Source organism: Humulus lupulus, chromosome 1 (assembly GCF_963169125.1).
Source record: "Humulus lupulus chromosome 1, drHumLupu1.1, whole genome shotgun sequence".
Classification (NCBI taxonomy): domain Eukaryota; kingdom Viridiplantae; phylum Streptophyta; class Magnoliopsida; order Rosales; family Cannabaceae; genus Humulus; species Humulus lupulus.
This window is the reverse complement of record NC_084793.1, coordinates 175598237-175616147: the sequence shown is the minus strand read 5'-3', so window position 1 is coordinate 175616147 and position 17911 is coordinate 175598237.

Genomic DNA, 17911 nt, shown 5'->3' with positions numbered 1-17911 from the left:
AATATCTTTTTTAATATTTACATAGTTTAGGGTATTAATTTATTTCAACATACACACAAAATTCCTTTCATTTAAAAGACGACTTCTCATTTTTCCAAAAAATTCCAGCAACAATATATACTTTCAAAAATCACCATCTTGATTTAAAAAAAAAAAACTCATATTTTCTCTAAATATATAAAAAAAAAACTGTAGGTATTTATTTGAGTAAAAATATCATTTTAATATATATTAAAATTCTATTTAATTTCTTAAAAACATCATAGCACTTGCAAAATTATTTAAGCATGCAAAAACATTATTCTCATCATATTTCACACCATTTATACACAAAAATCGGCAAGCATTTAAAGTCATGAAATTCATCATTTTTCATCATGCCTCACAAAATTCACACATTAATCATGCATGTTTAATCAACACAATTCAAACACAAACCCTAGCATGTTTCTACACCTCTTTTAATTATTTTAATGTTACCATTAGCATACAATAATTCATCAAACCACCTTAAAACATACTCACAAATCATAAAAAAAAAAATCATCTTTGTTGACCCTTGATTTGGTCAACGACATGGAGTCAAGTAAAACGACAAAAAAAGAGATGAAATCAAGATCAAAAAGATAAATGACACCAAAGATTTATAGTGGTTCAGCCCCAATGATGGTAATAACCTACGTTCACTTAGTGTTCTTATTGATGTAGAATCCCAAAAAATGTGATCAATGAACTAGGGTTTGCGAGTTTCACAAGCTCCGGGTTGAATAAAATTTTGGTGGATAAAAACACTATAATTCTCTCTCAAAATTCCAAAGTTCAAAAAGTCCCAAAGTCCCCTCTCTTGAGCCCTTTGAATCTTATTTATAGGCTCAAGGAGTTCTACATGGGCCGATGGGCCTTAATTGCATTTAATACAGACGTATCTAAATAATAATGGAAATCGCATTTATTACATATTTGTAGAAAATATCTGAGGTATTGCAACCAGACTGGTCGCTCATGAAATATGTCGTTTGCTGAGTGAACTCTCTTCTGGTCGATGGTCGAACAGACCGTACTCACTTAAATGGTCATGCACACCCCCACGTGCTTGTTAATTCTGCCACATTATCAGGTAAATCTTTTTTGGGAAATAATCTTTAACCCTGTCTTGAATATAACTCTTAACATATTTCTATCATGCAAGTATTCCAAGGGAGAACAAAACTAACATATACCCATTTAAAATCTTACAAACAACCTATCATGTTTCTAAGATCTTTAATTGACATAAAAAAAAAAACAATCATGCTTTGAACACCACCCCTAGGTCGAAACCCTAATAACCCAAAATAATCACATCCCTTCAAAACAAAAATGAAAACACCCATTATCATATTTAGTAGATCACAAAGTAAAAACCTTGCATGCTTTTACACAAAACCTTAAAATCAAACAAATCATAGCAACATAGTATAGGGAGAAAACATAGGTGTCACAACATCAACTATTACCATGCTTCTTATAACAAACCTTCTCACCCGAAATCAACAAGAAACAAATCATTATACCACTATCTCATGTAAACCAAGAATACAAAAAAAAAAAAGGCTAAGGGTTCATTACCTCTCTTGATTGTAAAATCAAGAACACCCAAAGTGACCAATACTCAAACTATATCACCCATTGTTCAAGCCTAGGGTTATCGAAAACCCACATGAAGAGAAGAAGAAAACCAACAACACAAACAAACTTTAGTCAAATATACTAGAATCAAAAGAAGGGAATTTATAAACCATAAACATAAAGAGACATAACCTAGGATTGAACCCTTCTTCGTCTCCTTTTTGTCCTTCTTCTTCTCTTTCTCTCACTAGCCCACTCTCTCTCTCTCTCCTTCACGTTTTTTTTTCTCCTCCTTCTCTCTAGAAAATGGCAGCCTCTCTCTCCCTTTCTCTCTCTAGCTGTCGGTCCCAAATGAGCATAATGCTCTCTTTCCTTTTTCCTTCCCTCTTTATTCTAACCTAGACAAAATAGCCTAAGGGAAAAATTGGTAAGTTTCCTGATTATGTCTATTTTCTTTTATTTTAATTTTATTTGATTTTATCTTAATTGGTAGAAAAAAATAAAGATGACAACCTCCATTCCCTTTATAGCTATTATCTTCATTTTAGTTGCCAAAAAATAGGAATAAAATCACTCACCTTCCCACTATGCTTACACTCTCACACTCTCCCTTTCCCTTTCTTTTTTTTTTTCAATTAAATAATTAAATGAATCTGATATAAGGAAACTATAAAGTGTGTAGAAAATTCTACACAAGTGCACCATGCAACCATGCACATGCACACACTCAATAACTAGGGTGCATCACTACCTACCATGCACCTTGGTGCATTAAATCAAAACTCAATTATTCACATATTAAAATAAATAAATAAAAAATTAACAATTAAATTCACAAAAATTCTACCAAATAATCCTAACAATTAAATTAAACATATAATAAAATAATTCACACACTTAACAATTAAATAAAATAAAGCACAAAATTTGAATAAATAAAAAAAATTGGTGCGCTACATTTGGCCTACAAGGGACTGTTCAAAGAGGGTCTCCATTTGTTCGGGTTCTTGATTCCACAATCAAGGGAGGTAATGGATTCTCTCTTATTTTGATTGATATGGTGTTGATTTTGTATTTTGGCTTTAAAGTATTGATTGATATGAAATTTCTAGCCTTGTTGTGGTTTGGTTGTATTTTGGTTCTTGTATGTTTTGATGGTTGTTGATGAAAGGAGACATGATCATGATATGAAGATTTTTAGATGGTGTATGGTCGACCTAACGTATGTTTTGGGACTCTTGGTGTTGAGTCTTTTGGTTGATAAACATACTTATAGAAGTGGGCGTATGATTTTATGTATTATAGATCAAGGCATGCTAGGGTCTCATATGTGTTGCGCTTATGCTTTTGGTTAACTAGGGATCCTTTTTTCATGATGGATTCATATTTGGTTTGTATGTCATGATGGAACTTGTGGTCTTAGAAATATGCTAGGATTTTCTTTGAGTTTTGGAAACAATAAAGATTTAAAACATGCTATGTAACTTTCGGCATAGGCATATTTCTTTGCATGATGAATTTATGTTGTCCCTTATTGCTAATATTAAAACTATCAATTTTGGAATAGGTTTATGGGTATTATTTTCATGATTTGTGCCATGAATTTTTCGGCCTTGTGAGTGTGATTTAAGATGATTTGATTGTTTGTTGCATGATAAAGGAAATATTAAAATGCATAAAAGGGTGTAGAAATGTAACACCTTAGATAACCAAGACCATTACACTGTGTGTTTAAAATAGTGCAAGACTTCCTAGTCAACTAATTTAAATAAAGATGTGATCCTAGAGTCATAATCATGTTAGGGTTAAAATATTTTGGTCATAAACGGATAATTTTCATTAAAATAAATGTCTAGTACATGGGATCCCAAAAACAGGGTTTAAAGGACAAATTTACAAAATTCCAAAAGTTATATACAATCAAGGCCACTCTAACGGAAAAATACACATTTTAGGTTTTTGTCCCTCTACAATCCCTTGGCCGTGGTGGACGAGCAACTGACAATGTACACCTCACCCCCAGAGCTCTCTAACTCATGGTTGATCCATCTTACCCTTGCCTTTACCTGCACCACGTAGCACCCGTGAGCCGAGGCCTAGCAAGAAAACCATAATAGCATAGCATAATCAATAATGATAATCAAATAATTCACAAGATAGATAACCAGATATTCAGCAGCCATAGCAGACACATAATCAGTGATGACAGTCAATGAATCACCAATCATTCGTCCAGATGTTCAACAAGCTATAAGCATCAAATTAACAACAATAAACATATTTATATTCAACAGTTTAACATAATCATCATACAATAGTTAGGGTCGATGCCCTTAGGCCGCACCCTCTGTTCAACCCACTAACTCTGGCTCACTTAGGCCGAGTCCAGTGTTTATCTAACTGACCCCAGCTCACAGTGGCCGAGCCGTGTCCTATGTGCAAATTATCAGCCCTGGCTCTCTTAGGCCATTTATTTCATGCTCACATGGCATATCACAATCATACAACATTTTTATTCAAATACAGGGAGTCTCAGTCCCAACACAGCCACACAAGGGTGCAGTTTTCTTACCGTTAATTCTGAGCGAAGAAAATGAAATGGTTTCGAGCATGATCCTCAGCCCTGAGCCTTGGCGATAAACCTAGTCACAAAGGCCAATGGGTATCCATCAACTTCCAATCCAAATTCATACCTAGGAGACAGAAACTAGCCTCCGGGACCTCAATTTCTACTAAACCGAGTAGTAGAAATTGTCTCGAGCACCTAGGTTCGAACCCCCGAGCCTTTCCAATTCTAGAAACAATTCTAAGGCTAAAATCCCTAGGCGAGTTGCGACATGGCTTAGTGGGTCGCAACTTGCCCCGAAGTCAAAGATCAAGGCCCAAGCCAAAAGGGGAGGCGGATCGCGACTTGCCTCAGTGAGTCGCGGCACGCCCCCATCTCAGAGAACAACCCAGACCAAAAATGGCCACACGCGTCGCGGTGCCCATGGGCTGGGTCGCAGCGCACCCCCTACGAACCCAGAAAATCTGGGTTTTCTCCTCCTTCTTCCCAGCCAAGCACATCAAGATTTCAACCAAGAATTTCCCTAGCAAACCTCCTTAATTCAACACCAAACCAGCTACGAATTCAAGACTAAATCACACATTTTTAATCACCAAAACCTTAGCAACAATACCAATATCACTATCCCAATTCTTCAACTATTATCACCCCAAAATTTCAATCTAATTCATCATCCAATTCATACTTAAGAACCCATAATTTTACCTAAACAAACCCAGCAAAAATTCAGAGATTAAAACTAAAGTTCTTACCTCAAATTGTAGCCCAGTTTCCCGGCAGTATCCTTGCACAAATTCAACTTAATTCCTTGGATTCTCCTCTATTTTCCCAGCCAAGGCCTATGTTGCTGCCCTTTTTCCCTTCCTAAGCTTCAAGGCACAAGTTCCTTTATGTTTCTAGAGAAAAAGCAATATATAGAAAAAGTGAGGAACCGTGAGAGTGATGAGTGAGAGAGAGCCTGAGTTGCTTCTACACCATTCTGCCTTAGTCCTAAGTAATTCTGAGTACATCCCTTGCCTTTGAAAAGACTATTTTTCCCTCCAAGGCTTACTAGTCCCCAAGTTGTCCCTAGGGGTAAATTGGTCATTTTCCCCTGGTTCCCGCTAATTCCTCAAATGTTGCTAATATTTACCTATTAATCCCGTCATCCAATTAATTACCAATTATCTAATAATTCCCAAATTATTCTCTACATTCTCAAAAATATCCCCAAGCTCCACCAAGTCGAGTCCTCGCTGTGACTATTTCGCCAATCCGCTCACTAAGACCGTCTTGAGCCATATGCTGCAAATATATCCACATAATAATGTGCTCTAAAAAATTATCACATATAATCACATTTATGCCCTCAATGGGCCAAAGTTAGAAATATGCCCTTATAAGCTAAACAGGGCCCACATGCATATTTAATACTCATAAACATGCATTTAATATATCCATATGATCATATTACCCATGCATGCCACATAATCATGCATTTAATCAATAATCACATATATACCAATTATGCCCTCCCGGCACGCTAACCAAGGCCCTTAAGCCTTATTAGCAATTTGGGCCATTACAACTATCCCCTGCTACTGAGAATTTCGTCCTCAAAATTTACCTGAATAACTCGGGATACTGATCCCGCATCGTTGACTCAAGCTCCCAAGTTGCTTCCTTAACCTTACTATTCCTCTACAATACTTTAACTAGAGGAATCATCTTGTTCTATAGAACCTTTTCTTTTATGTCTAAGACATGAACCGGTCGCTCCTCATAAGACAAATATGTTTGTAGTTCTAAGTCCTCATACTTCAACACATGAGTCGTATATGAGACGTACTTCCGAAGCATAGAAATATGGAATATGTCATGAACTCCCGACAACGACGGTGGCAGTGCTAATCTGTAGGAAGGTCCAATGAAGCTAGGGCTCAGCTAGCCCTTTTTCCCAAACCTTCTCACCCCTCATAGTGGTTAGACCCGCAAAAACACATGGTCCACTCCACGTCCCTACGCTTAGGATTAGCGTAGCCATTCTATCTACTCTGCAAAGCGAGCATTCAAGCTCGGATCTTCTCAATTGCCTCATTAGTCTTCTGAACCATGTCTAATCCCAAATAATTCCTCTTATCCATCTCATCCTAATGAATGGGTGATCTACACCTCCTCCCATATAACATCTCATATGGAGCTACTCCAATCGTTGATTGATAACTATTGTTATACGAAAACTCAATCAACGGGAGATACTTACTCCAAGACCCCTCAAAGTCAATCACGCACGCTCTGTGAATGTCCTCTAGTACCTGAATCATTCTCTCAGACTATCCATCAGTCTGAGGATGAAATACTGTGCTGAACTTCAACTGAGTTCCCATAGCCTTTTGCAAACTACCCCAAAACTTGGAGGTAAAGATAGGATCTTGGTCTGACACTATAGACTTGGGAACCCCATGGAGACATACAATCTCCCTCACATACAGCTTCGCATACTGATCCACAATATAAGTCATCTTCACTGGCAGAAAGTGAGCAGACTTGGTGTATTTGTCTACTATTACCCACACCGAGTCATGCAGTCCCACTGTCCTCGGTAAACGTCCCACAAAATCCATCGTAATATCCTCCCATTTCCACTCGGGAATACCCAAAGGCTGTAGCAACCTTGCTGGTCGCTGATGCTCAACCTTCACCTACTGACAAGTCAAACACCTGGCCACATACTCCACCACTTCCTTCTTCATCTCGGGCCACCAATACAACATCCGTAGATCCTAATACATCTTCGTGGTGCCTAGATGGAGTGAGTACGACGTAGTATGGGATTCATCCAATATCTCACGCCTAATCCCCATATCAATCGGAACACAGATCCGACCCTGATACCGTAGCAAACTAACCTCAGAGATGGAATAGTCCTTAGCCACTCCCACTAAGACATTCCCTCTAACTTCCTACAACTGTGCATCTACTAACTGATCCTCCTTAATCTGCTCTAGTAGGGTCGACTGCAAAGTAATATTGGCCAACCAGCCCACAACCAACTCTATCTTCGCTCTGGACATCTCCTCTGCCAACTCTCTCGATATTTGTACAGAGCTAAACAATTTTCCAGGGCCCCTTCAGCTCAACGCATCTGCCACTACGGTTGCTTTCCCTAAGGGTAAAGAATGTCATAGTCATAGTCCTTTACCAAGTCCAGCCAACGCCTCTGCCTCATGTTTAGGTCCTTCTGGGAGAAGAAGTACTTCAAACTCTTATGATCGGTGTATATCTCGCACTTCTCTCCATACAGATAATGTCGCCACACCTTCAGTGTGAATACCACCGCCTCCAATTCCAAATCATGGGTAGGGTGCCGCTGCTCATACTCCTTCAGCTGCCGTGATGCATAAGCTATAACCTTCTCATTCTACATCAACACATAACCCAATCCCAGCCTCGATGCGTCACAATATACCACAAACTTTCCTCCCTCCAAAGGATTACTCAACACAGGTGTTGTCGTCGCTTCAATTCCTGAAAGTTGTTCTCACACTTTTCTGACTAGAAGAACTTTAGATTCTTCCGTGTCAATTCTGTCATTGGTGCAGCAATCTTCGAAAACCCTTCCACAAACCGCCTGTAATAACTAGCTAATCCAAGGAAGCTCCTAACCTCTGAGGCATTCCTTGGTCTCGGCCAATCTCTCACTGCCTCCACCTTAGATGGATCCACCTTAATCCTATCTTCACCAACAATATGTCCCAAGAATATCACTTCTGGTAGCCAAAACTCACATTTTTTAAACTTAGCTTACAATCGGTGCTCTCTTAACCTCTGCAAGACCTGCCAGAGATGTTGTTCATGCTCTACCTCTGAACTGGAGTACACTAGGATGTCCTCGAGAAGACAATCACAAACTGATCCAAGAAATCCTTGAACACCATGTTCATTAGGTCCATGAATGTTGCTGGGGGATTGGTCAAACCAAATGACATGACCAGGAACTCATAATGCCCATAACTCATTCGGAAGGTCGTCTTTGGTATATCCTCATCCTTGATCCTCATCTGGTGATAACCAGATCAAAGATCAATCATCGAGAACACCATCTTTCCGTGTAGCTGATCAAACAGGTCATCGATCCTTTGTAAAGGGTATTTATTCTTTATGGTCAACTTGTTTAACTCCCTATAGTCTATACACATCCTCAGAGTTCCATCCTTATTCTTCACAAACAAAACCAGAGAACCCCGTGGCGAGTAGCTAGGCCTGATAAACCCCAAATCTAGAAATTCATGTAATTGTATCTTCAATTCTTTCAACTCTGCCGGAGCCATCCTATATGATGCCCTCAACACTGGCTCCATCCCTGGAGCTAACTCGATGATGAACTGAACCTCCCAGTGTGGTAGCAGCCCTAGTAAATCCTGAGGGAACACATCCAAGAACTCACAAACTAATCTGGTCTGTCCTGGCCCTGCTGGCAAAACTCTAGTAGTATCCACCACACTAGCTAGGAAACCTATACAACCTCCCTGTAATAGGGTTCTAGCTCTCAATGCAGATATCATGGGTATGCGGGGTCCATGTACTGCACCCACGAAAACAAAGGGATCCTCTCCCTCAGGCTCAAAAGTCACCATCTTCTTCCTGAAATCAATGGTAGCCCCATATCTGACCAACCAATCCATTCCTAAAATCTTGTCAAAATCATCCATATCTAACTCAATCAAGTCTACCGATAGCTCTCTACCATCTACCATCACTGGCAGTGCTCTAATCCATCTCCTAGAAACCACCAACCCCCTTGTAGGCAACATAGTCCCAATCCCCGAAGTATAATGCTCACTATCTCTACACAACATATCAATTACCTTACTAGAAACAAACGAATGTGTAGCACTAGAGTCAATCAATACAGTAAAAAGAGAGTTAGCACTAGAAAGCTGACCTATCACCACCGATGGACTAGCCTCGGCCTTTGCCTGCATCAAGGTGAACACTCGAGCTAGAGTCAAGCTGTCCACCTTCCCCGTTTCTCCTTTCTTCACTGTTGGGCAGTCCTTCTTGAGGCATCCCACCACCCCGCACACATAACAGGCCTTCGCCTGACATTCGTCCGGATGGCGTCTTCTGCACCTCGTGCACTCTGGGAAACTTCTCCATGTCTCACCGCCTCCCTGGCGGCCACCCTGAACACCTTGACCCCTCCTACCAGGACCAGCAGTGGTCGAAGTGTCAGGGGCCTTTCTCTTCAAATCACTAGGGCCTCCGGCCCTACCAGACCCTAAATATTTAGGCACTGCCCTACAAACCTCCCATCTCGCAGCGTTCTCCCTCCAAATCTTATTTTTTGCCTCCTTAGTGGTAAGAGCCTTCTCAATAGCCTGGGCATAAGTCGTCCCCCCAGGTACTGTTGTAATTCTCACATCTCAGGCTATCATAGCATTAAGCCCTCTAATAAATCTGTCATATCTAGCTACATCGGTAGGCACTAGGTCTGGTGCAAACTTTGCAAGCTCATCAAACTTCAGAGCGTATTCTGTAACTGTCATGTTTCCCTGAACTAACCCCAAAAACTCATTTACTTTCGCTACCCTGATGGCAACATTATAATACTTCTGGCTGAACAAATCTTTGAACCCATCTCAACTCAGAGTTGACACATCCCTGGTCAGTGATGCCACTTCCCACCAAATGCGGGCATCCTCTCTCAACATGTAGGCGACACAGGCCACCCTGTCATTACCTTCTACCCTCATGAAATCTAGGATCAAAGTAATCATACTCATCCATTGTTCGCCCTTCAGAGGATCTGGTCCTCCCTCAAAAGTTGGAGGATGTTGTCTCCTGAACCACTCATACAATGGCTACCACATTTTCCCAACCTCAGGTGTCTGTATAACTGGTGCCACAACAGGTGGCACAATAGGTGTAGCACTCCCTGACGGAGCCTGCTGTCTCAGAAGATGGATCTGCTCTTCCTGGCTCTGTAGTCGGGCTTGCATGTTTGCAAGTATCTACTGCCAGTTCTCAGGGACTGGCAGAGGGTTCTGGGTCTGGTCATCATCTCTAGCCCCAAACTTTGTGCTGACTAGTCGTATGGATCGCCTTGGACGCATAGCTATCCAAGTTTATCTACAATCAACGACTCGATGGTCAGACTATGATAATAGGATAACAATCTTTCCATGACCCACTGTTGGAACTCAACCAACCACCAACAGTCAAGATACAAGCAATCATCCAAATATTCATCCACATGCAATAGCAATGCTAATAAGCACGCCTCAATATCATCACACAAAAGTCAAAGGCCAGGCCCTATCAGTATCTCATGCTCCCTATTAATCATACAGATTAGAGCATTTATATTTCTTTCACACATTTAAGCATACAATCACATATATACAATTACCAAACACTGAGTCGAGCTTGTTATTAGAGGCGATTGTACATGTCCAGCCAGTCTTCAGAAACCCTTAAACCTAGAGCGCTTATACCAAGTTGTAACGCCCTAGATAACCAAAACAGTTACACTGTGTGTTTAAAATAGTGCAAGACTTCCTAATCCAGTCATTTAAATAAAGATGTGATCCTAAAGTCATAATCAAGTTAGGGTTAAAATATTTTGTTCATAAACGGATAATTTTCATTAAAATAAATGTTTAGTACATGGGATCTCAAAAACAGGGTTTAAAGGACAAATTTACAAAATTTTAAAAGTTATATACAATCAAGGCCACTTTAATGGAAAAATACACATTTTAGGTTTCTGACCCTATACAATCCCATGGCCGTGGGGGACGAGCAGCTGACAATGTACACCTCACCCCAGAGCTCTCCAACTCATGGTTGATCCATCTTACCCTTGCATTTACCTACACCACATAGCACCCGTGAGCCAAGGCCCAGCAAGAAAACCATAACAGCATAGCATAATTAATAATGATAATCAAATAATTCACAAGATAGATAACCAGATATTCAGCAGCCATAGTAGACACATAATCAGTGATGACAGTCAATGGATCACCAATCATTCGTCCAGATATTCAACAAGCTATAAGCATCAAATTAACAACAGTAAACATATTTATATTCAATAGTTTATCATAATCATCATATAATAAGCTAGGGTCGACGCCCTTAGGCCGCACCCTCTGTTTAACCCACTAACTGTGGCTTGCTTAGGCCGAGTCCAGTGTTTATCTAACTGACCCCAGCTCACAGTGTCTGAGCCGCGTCTTGTGCGCAAAATACCAGCCCTGGCTCTCTTAGGTCATTTATTTCATGCCCATATGGCATATCACAATCATACAACATTTGTTTTCAAATACAGGGAATCTCACTCCCAACACAGCCACATAAGGGTGTAGTTTATTTACCTTCAATTCCGAGCGAATAAAATGATATGGTTCTGAGCATGATCCTCAGCCCCGAGCCTTAGCGATAAACCTAGTCACAAAGGCCAATGGGTATCCATCAACTTCCAATCAAAATAAAAACCTAGGAGACAGAAACTAGCCTCCAGGACCTCAATTTCTACTAAACCGGGTAATAGAAATTATCCCGAGCGCCTAGGTTCGAACCCCCGAACCATTCCAATTCTAGAAACAATTCTAAGGCTAAAATCCCTAGGCGGGTCGCGACTTGGCTTAGTGGGTCACGACTTGCCCCAAAGTCAGAAAGGAAGGCCCAAGCCAAAAGGGGAGGCAGGTCACGACTTGCCTCAGTGAGTCGTGGCGCGCCCCCATCTCAGAGAGCAACCCATGCCAAAAATGGCCACACGCGCCACGATGCCCCTGGGCTAGGTCGCGGCGAGCCCCGTGTGAACCCAGAAAATTTGAGTTTTCTCCTCCTTATTCCCAGCCAAGCACATCAAGATTTTAACCTAGAATTTCCCTAGCAAACCTCCATAATTCAACATCAAAACTAGCTACGAATTCAAGAATAAATCTCGCATTTTTAATAACCAAAACCTTAGCAACAATACCAAAATCACTATCCCAATTCTTCAACTATTATCACCCCACCCATAATTTTACCTAAACAAACCCAGCAAAAATTCAGAGATTAAAACTAAAGTTCTTACCTCAAATTGTAGCCCAGTTTCCCAGGAGTATCCTTGCACAAATTCAGCTTAATTCCTTGAATTCTCCTTGATTTTCCTAGCTTAAACTCCCAGCCAAGGCCTATGTTTCTACCCTTTTTCCCTTCCTAAGCTTCAAGGCACAGGTTCCTCTAGGTTTCTTCAAGAGAAAGAGAGAGAGATAAAAAAAGTGAGGAACCGTGAGAGTGATGAGAGAGAGAGAGAGAGAGAGAGAGCCTGAGTTGTTTCTACACCATTCTGCCTTAGTCCTAAGTTATTCTGAGTATATCCCTTGCCTTTAAAAAGACTATTTTGCCATCCAAGTCTTACTAGTCCCCAAGTTGTCCCTAGGGGTAAATTGGTCATTTTCCCCCGGTTCCCGCTAATTCCTCAAATGTTTCTAATATTTTCCTATTAATCCTGTCATCCAATTAATTACCAATTATCTAATAATTCCCATATTATTCTCAACATTCCTGAAAATGTCCCAAGGCTCCACCGAGCCAAGTATTAATCCCCGTTGTGACTATTTCGCCAATCTGCTCACTAGGACCGTCTCAAGCCATATGCTACAAATATATCCACATAATAATATGGTCTCAACAATTATCACATATAATCACATATATGCCCTCAACGGGCCAAAATTACAAATATGCCTTTATAAGCTAAACAGGGCCCACATGCATATTTAATACGCATAAACATGCATTTAATATATCCATATGATCATATTATTCATGCATGCCACATAATCATGCATTTAATCAATAATCACATATATATCAATTATGCCCTCCCGGCACGCTAACCAAGGCCCTTCAGTCTTATTAGCAATTTAGGTCGTTACAAGAAACATGCTAGGTTAATGACTACATGATTAAGAACATATTTAAGCAAATGTATGCTTGCTGAATTTTGTTAACTCTAGATTTGTAATTTGTAAAATAATTGGTAAGAAAGCAAGCTATGACTTAAAATGCATATTTTAAAATCAATGCAACAAAAGAGTGATTTTCACATGTTAATAATGTATTTTTTTTCAATCTAATGCATGCAGTTTTTTTTTTATTCTATGAAAGAAAATATAGTTTGTAATTCAATTATGCGAATTTTTAATCAAATGAAATCCTTCAAGAGATTTTTGGTCAATAATAAGAAAAAGTCTTTAAAATGAAATAAGTAAAACATGTAATGCCCCGCCTTTAGGGCACCGGGTAAACCTTAGTGTTACACCCAGATTTCGAGCATGAGAAATGATCTCAAAATCTAGGCTCGTTAGGTGTAAGCTCGAAGTATACACGGTCGTCATATGATCCTTCAGCCAAACCGTTTCTATAAACAGCGACCTCGATGGGATGTGTAGCCTCAAATATGCTCTGAGCTTGCAAATAGCATGGTTTGGCACTTGAATATATCCCAGAACCATCTCTTGCCTTCTGAAATGGTTCGAGCTCGGAATGTGTGAGTTCGAATGTGGCGACATCGTCAATGGATACATGTTCTAAGCGTAGACAAAGTTAGGCGACGAGCTCGTGATCGACTGATAGTCTCGGAGATGTAATGAATCCCGTATCTGAATTAATCAGTTACATATGAACATATTTATTGTTGTGCAATCCCGATGTTTAAGGGATATCATTTAATTTGTTATCTGTTCCCACATTTTGTGGGACGTTTCCGTGTACGTAGGAAATAATACATTAAATAGCATTATATTGTTTGATTCTCATAATATCTTCCCAAAATATGTGGGAATGAATTCTCTAACCTTCTCTATAAATAGAGAAGAAAACTCCATTTGTAGGGGACCGAAAGACTGATTTCTAGAGATAAAACTATGGGCAACTATTCTTTGAAAGTTTCCAGAAGAACTCCCAAGTTCGAATAACATAGACTCATGGACTAGGCAGATTTAACTGCTAAACCACGTAAAAATCTCTTGTATTTATCTTTTTTCTATTTCCTATGATATTTTCTTGTTTAATTGCTCTCCTTCTTAAGTTGACAAAAAACGGCGTCAATAGTTTTGTGCTTTCATTGAGAGCCATTAAATAGTGCGTGAATCTATTTAGACAAAAAGCCTATCGAATTAGCGATGGCAGCAAATGATCCCAATATTCCTAAGGAAGAAATCCTAGATGAAGCTGAGTACCGTCGGTGCCCTGGAAAGCAGCCTATGGTGAATTCTGATCCTGATGAGAGGAGCAGTTCATCTGACTCTCGGGAACCACCTGTCCCCAGGGACAACGAGTACATGTACTACAATCCCAAAAGATATGTCCTAATAGTGGAACTCAAAAATCGTCTACTGCGTAAGCAGTTGGTAGAAGCTAAGAAACGCAATGAAGAGCTAGCCAGACTAGCTGCTGAAGTGCAGGCGACTCAGGCCCCTCCCCCAAAAAATGCCCAGGCCTCACCTCCGTGGGACGTTCACGTCCCACCTCGTACGCCTCGGGGAAGGCCACGTAAAAACGCAACCACTGGGAGAGCGAAGCAGCCTCCGCCACCAGTAGAGTAGCCTATCCAACCAAGACCCTAGAGAGGTAACCGGGTAGAAGGTCTTGCCAACCCAGCTGCAGAGGCACCAGCCGGAGTAAGGAATAACCGAGCCCCCTCAGAGGCTTAGACCCGAAATAATGGTACTGTGCAGAATGTTGCAGAACTTGATCGAGAAAATTTAGGGCCTTCTAGGCCCCGTAATGGATGGCAGCCACCATCACCAATAAGACACCCACCATCGCCAATAAGGCACCCCTCGCCAGTTCGGAGGGATACACAACCTACCCATGGTGATAGGGAAAGGCAAGCTGGGCGAAGACATGGGAATGAAGAAACTGCTAGGGAGCATAGGGGTCCCCATCCCACGAGAAGCCAAATATCTCGATCTCAAACTATTGAGACAAGGAGACCAGCAAGAAACTCATCTCGTAATAATCGTGCAGCGAGCCATGTCAGCAAAGGCTCGGGTGACACTAGTTCTGTGAGTATATACGACCAGGAACATAGGAACACTAGAAATCGAGGAGATCACCCAGATTTATAGGAGCATCTAAACCATAAACGGGGGCGTGATAATCCCTCGAATCTAGATCTAAGAGATCATCTCAATGGGCGTAAGTACCCTGCACCGAAGCGTGGAACTGGAGTTGTAATCAACGATAACCAGTTCCCACTGAATCAAGCCAGACCCCCCATAGATCCAGTCCAAGAAAGGATTGAGCAGTTGGAAAGAGCATTCAGACTCTTGAAGAATGAACAAAGTCGGGAACGGGACGAAGAGTTCGATGAGGAACTCGAGCCCTTTGCCCCGCATATCTCTAGCACCCTGTTTCCTCAAGGATTCAAAATTCCTCAAGTCCCACCGTTCGATGGAAATTCGGATCCATATAGTCATTTAAGTACGTTCAACATAATCATGCGAGCCAGTAATGTGGGCTACGAGCTCAGGTGCATGCTGTTCCCAGCCTCTCTCACGGGACCAGCAAAAAAATGGTTTGAAAAATATAAAAGACATTCGATTGCTTCTTGGAATCAACTATCAAGAGATTTCAAGAAAAAATTCAAGGCCACGGTCGGCATTAGGTCAGAGGCATCTGCCTTGACCAATGTCCGACAGCAGCCAAATGAGTCACTGAAAGGTTATCTCACAAGGTTTAACTTGGAAGTCACTCGAGCTTGTGACGTCGACGACAGTGGCCATTTAATGGCTATTCGAGCCGAAGTAATACCTGGAAGCCCTCTCTGGGAAGATTTTCAAAGGAAGCCTGTAAGGTCCTTAACCGAGTTCAATCGACGAGCTCAGAGGTTTGTTAATGTAGAAGAGGTGAGATCAGCATTGAATATGACCTCACAGCCCATAACTACAACAACAAACACAAACTTTTCCTTGACCTCGGCAGATCCTGCGACCTAAAAACACCTCGGGGACAACCCTTCTAAAAGAAAGAAAAATGAAGGAAATAATCTCGAGGTGGATGGGGGAGAGAAGAAGAAAAGGGAAAGATACTTCTCTGTATACAAAGTGTATACCGAGATCAATGTCTCTCGGGGGAATATCTACCTGGCTAATGAAAACCAGGCCCCTTTCAGATGACCTGACCCCATGAGAAACCAAAAGGTGAAAAGAGACTCCAACAAGTATTGTCGATTCCACAGAGATATTGGACATACAACCGATGAATGTAGACAATTAAAAGATGAGATTGAAGGTCTAATCTCGAGAGGATATTTTAGGCAATATGTAAGAAATCAAACCCCAACCAGGCTTCCACCAGCCAGAGGGCAGCAGCTGCACCACCTACCCAGAACAGCAACTGCCAAGCACGGGAAGATGAACGACCCCCTCCGATTGATGGAGAAGATGTCATAACCATCTCGGGGGGACCCCATATCGCAGGATCGAGTAGGAATGCCCAGAAAAGATATGTGAATGAGTTGAAAACTAATGACGGTTCTCCCTATGAACCCGAACCTAGAGATCTAAAACAACAAAGGGTTGAAATACAACCCATAACCTTTACTGAAGAGGATGTATCTCATGTCCAGTTCCCCCATAATGACCCCCTGGTCATCACCCTTCAGCTCACGAACAAGAGGGTACACCGGGTCCTGATTGATAATGGGAGCTCGGTGAATATCCTCTACAAAATCACTTTAGAAAAGATGGGACTCGCGCTTCATGACCTAAAAGCTTGTGCAATTACGTTGGACGGCTTTTCAGGAGAAGGGATTGCCTGTATGGGATCCATCAAACTCCCTATAACCTTGGGAGACTACCTAGTCTCGATAACCAAGATGATGGAATCCGTCATGGTGGATCTCCCATCGGCCTATAACGTATTACTCGGGAGACCCACCTTAGTAGGGCTGGGGGCAGTTTCGTCAGTTAGGCATCTGGCCATCAAGTTCTCCACTTCTAGTGGCATTAGGACTCTGAAAGGGGACCAGCTAGCAGGGAGGGAATGCTACAACATTTTCGTTAGAGGGAAAAAGCAAACAAATGCACAAACACTTGTTGTAATTCAGGATAAGGATGGGACGATCTTTGAAATAGACGAAGAGATTGACCCTAGAGTAGAAGAGAGGGCTGACCTCGAACCATTGGAAGAGCTCAAAGAAGTCAAGCTCGAAGAAGCCAACCCTCCAAAGACTGTGAAGGTAGGGAGAAACCTCCCTGAAAATGCAAAGTATCAATTAATTTGCTTCTTGAGGGAGAACCAGGATGTTTTCGCATGGTCACATTCAGACATGGTAGGGATAAGTCCGAATGTGATAAGCCATGCACTTAACATTGACAAGACCTTCCCCCCGAAGTAGCAAAAGCGAAGAGTCTTGGACGATGATAGGAAGAAAGCCTTGAAGGAAGAAGCCGACAGGTTAAAGGCAAACCGATTTATACGAGATGCCTTTTATCCTGATTGGATCGCCAATCCGGTGTTGGTACTGAAACCTAACGGAACATGGCAAACTTGTATCGACTACTTAGATCTCAACAAGGCATGTCCTAAGGATTGCATTCCCCTACCTCGGATCGATCAGCTCGTAGATGCCACAGCTGGGCACGGTCTTATGTCATTCATGGACGCCTATTCTGGATATAACCAGATCGCCATGCATGCACCTGACAAAGAACATACGAGTTTTGAAACCGATAAAGGGTTGTACTGTTA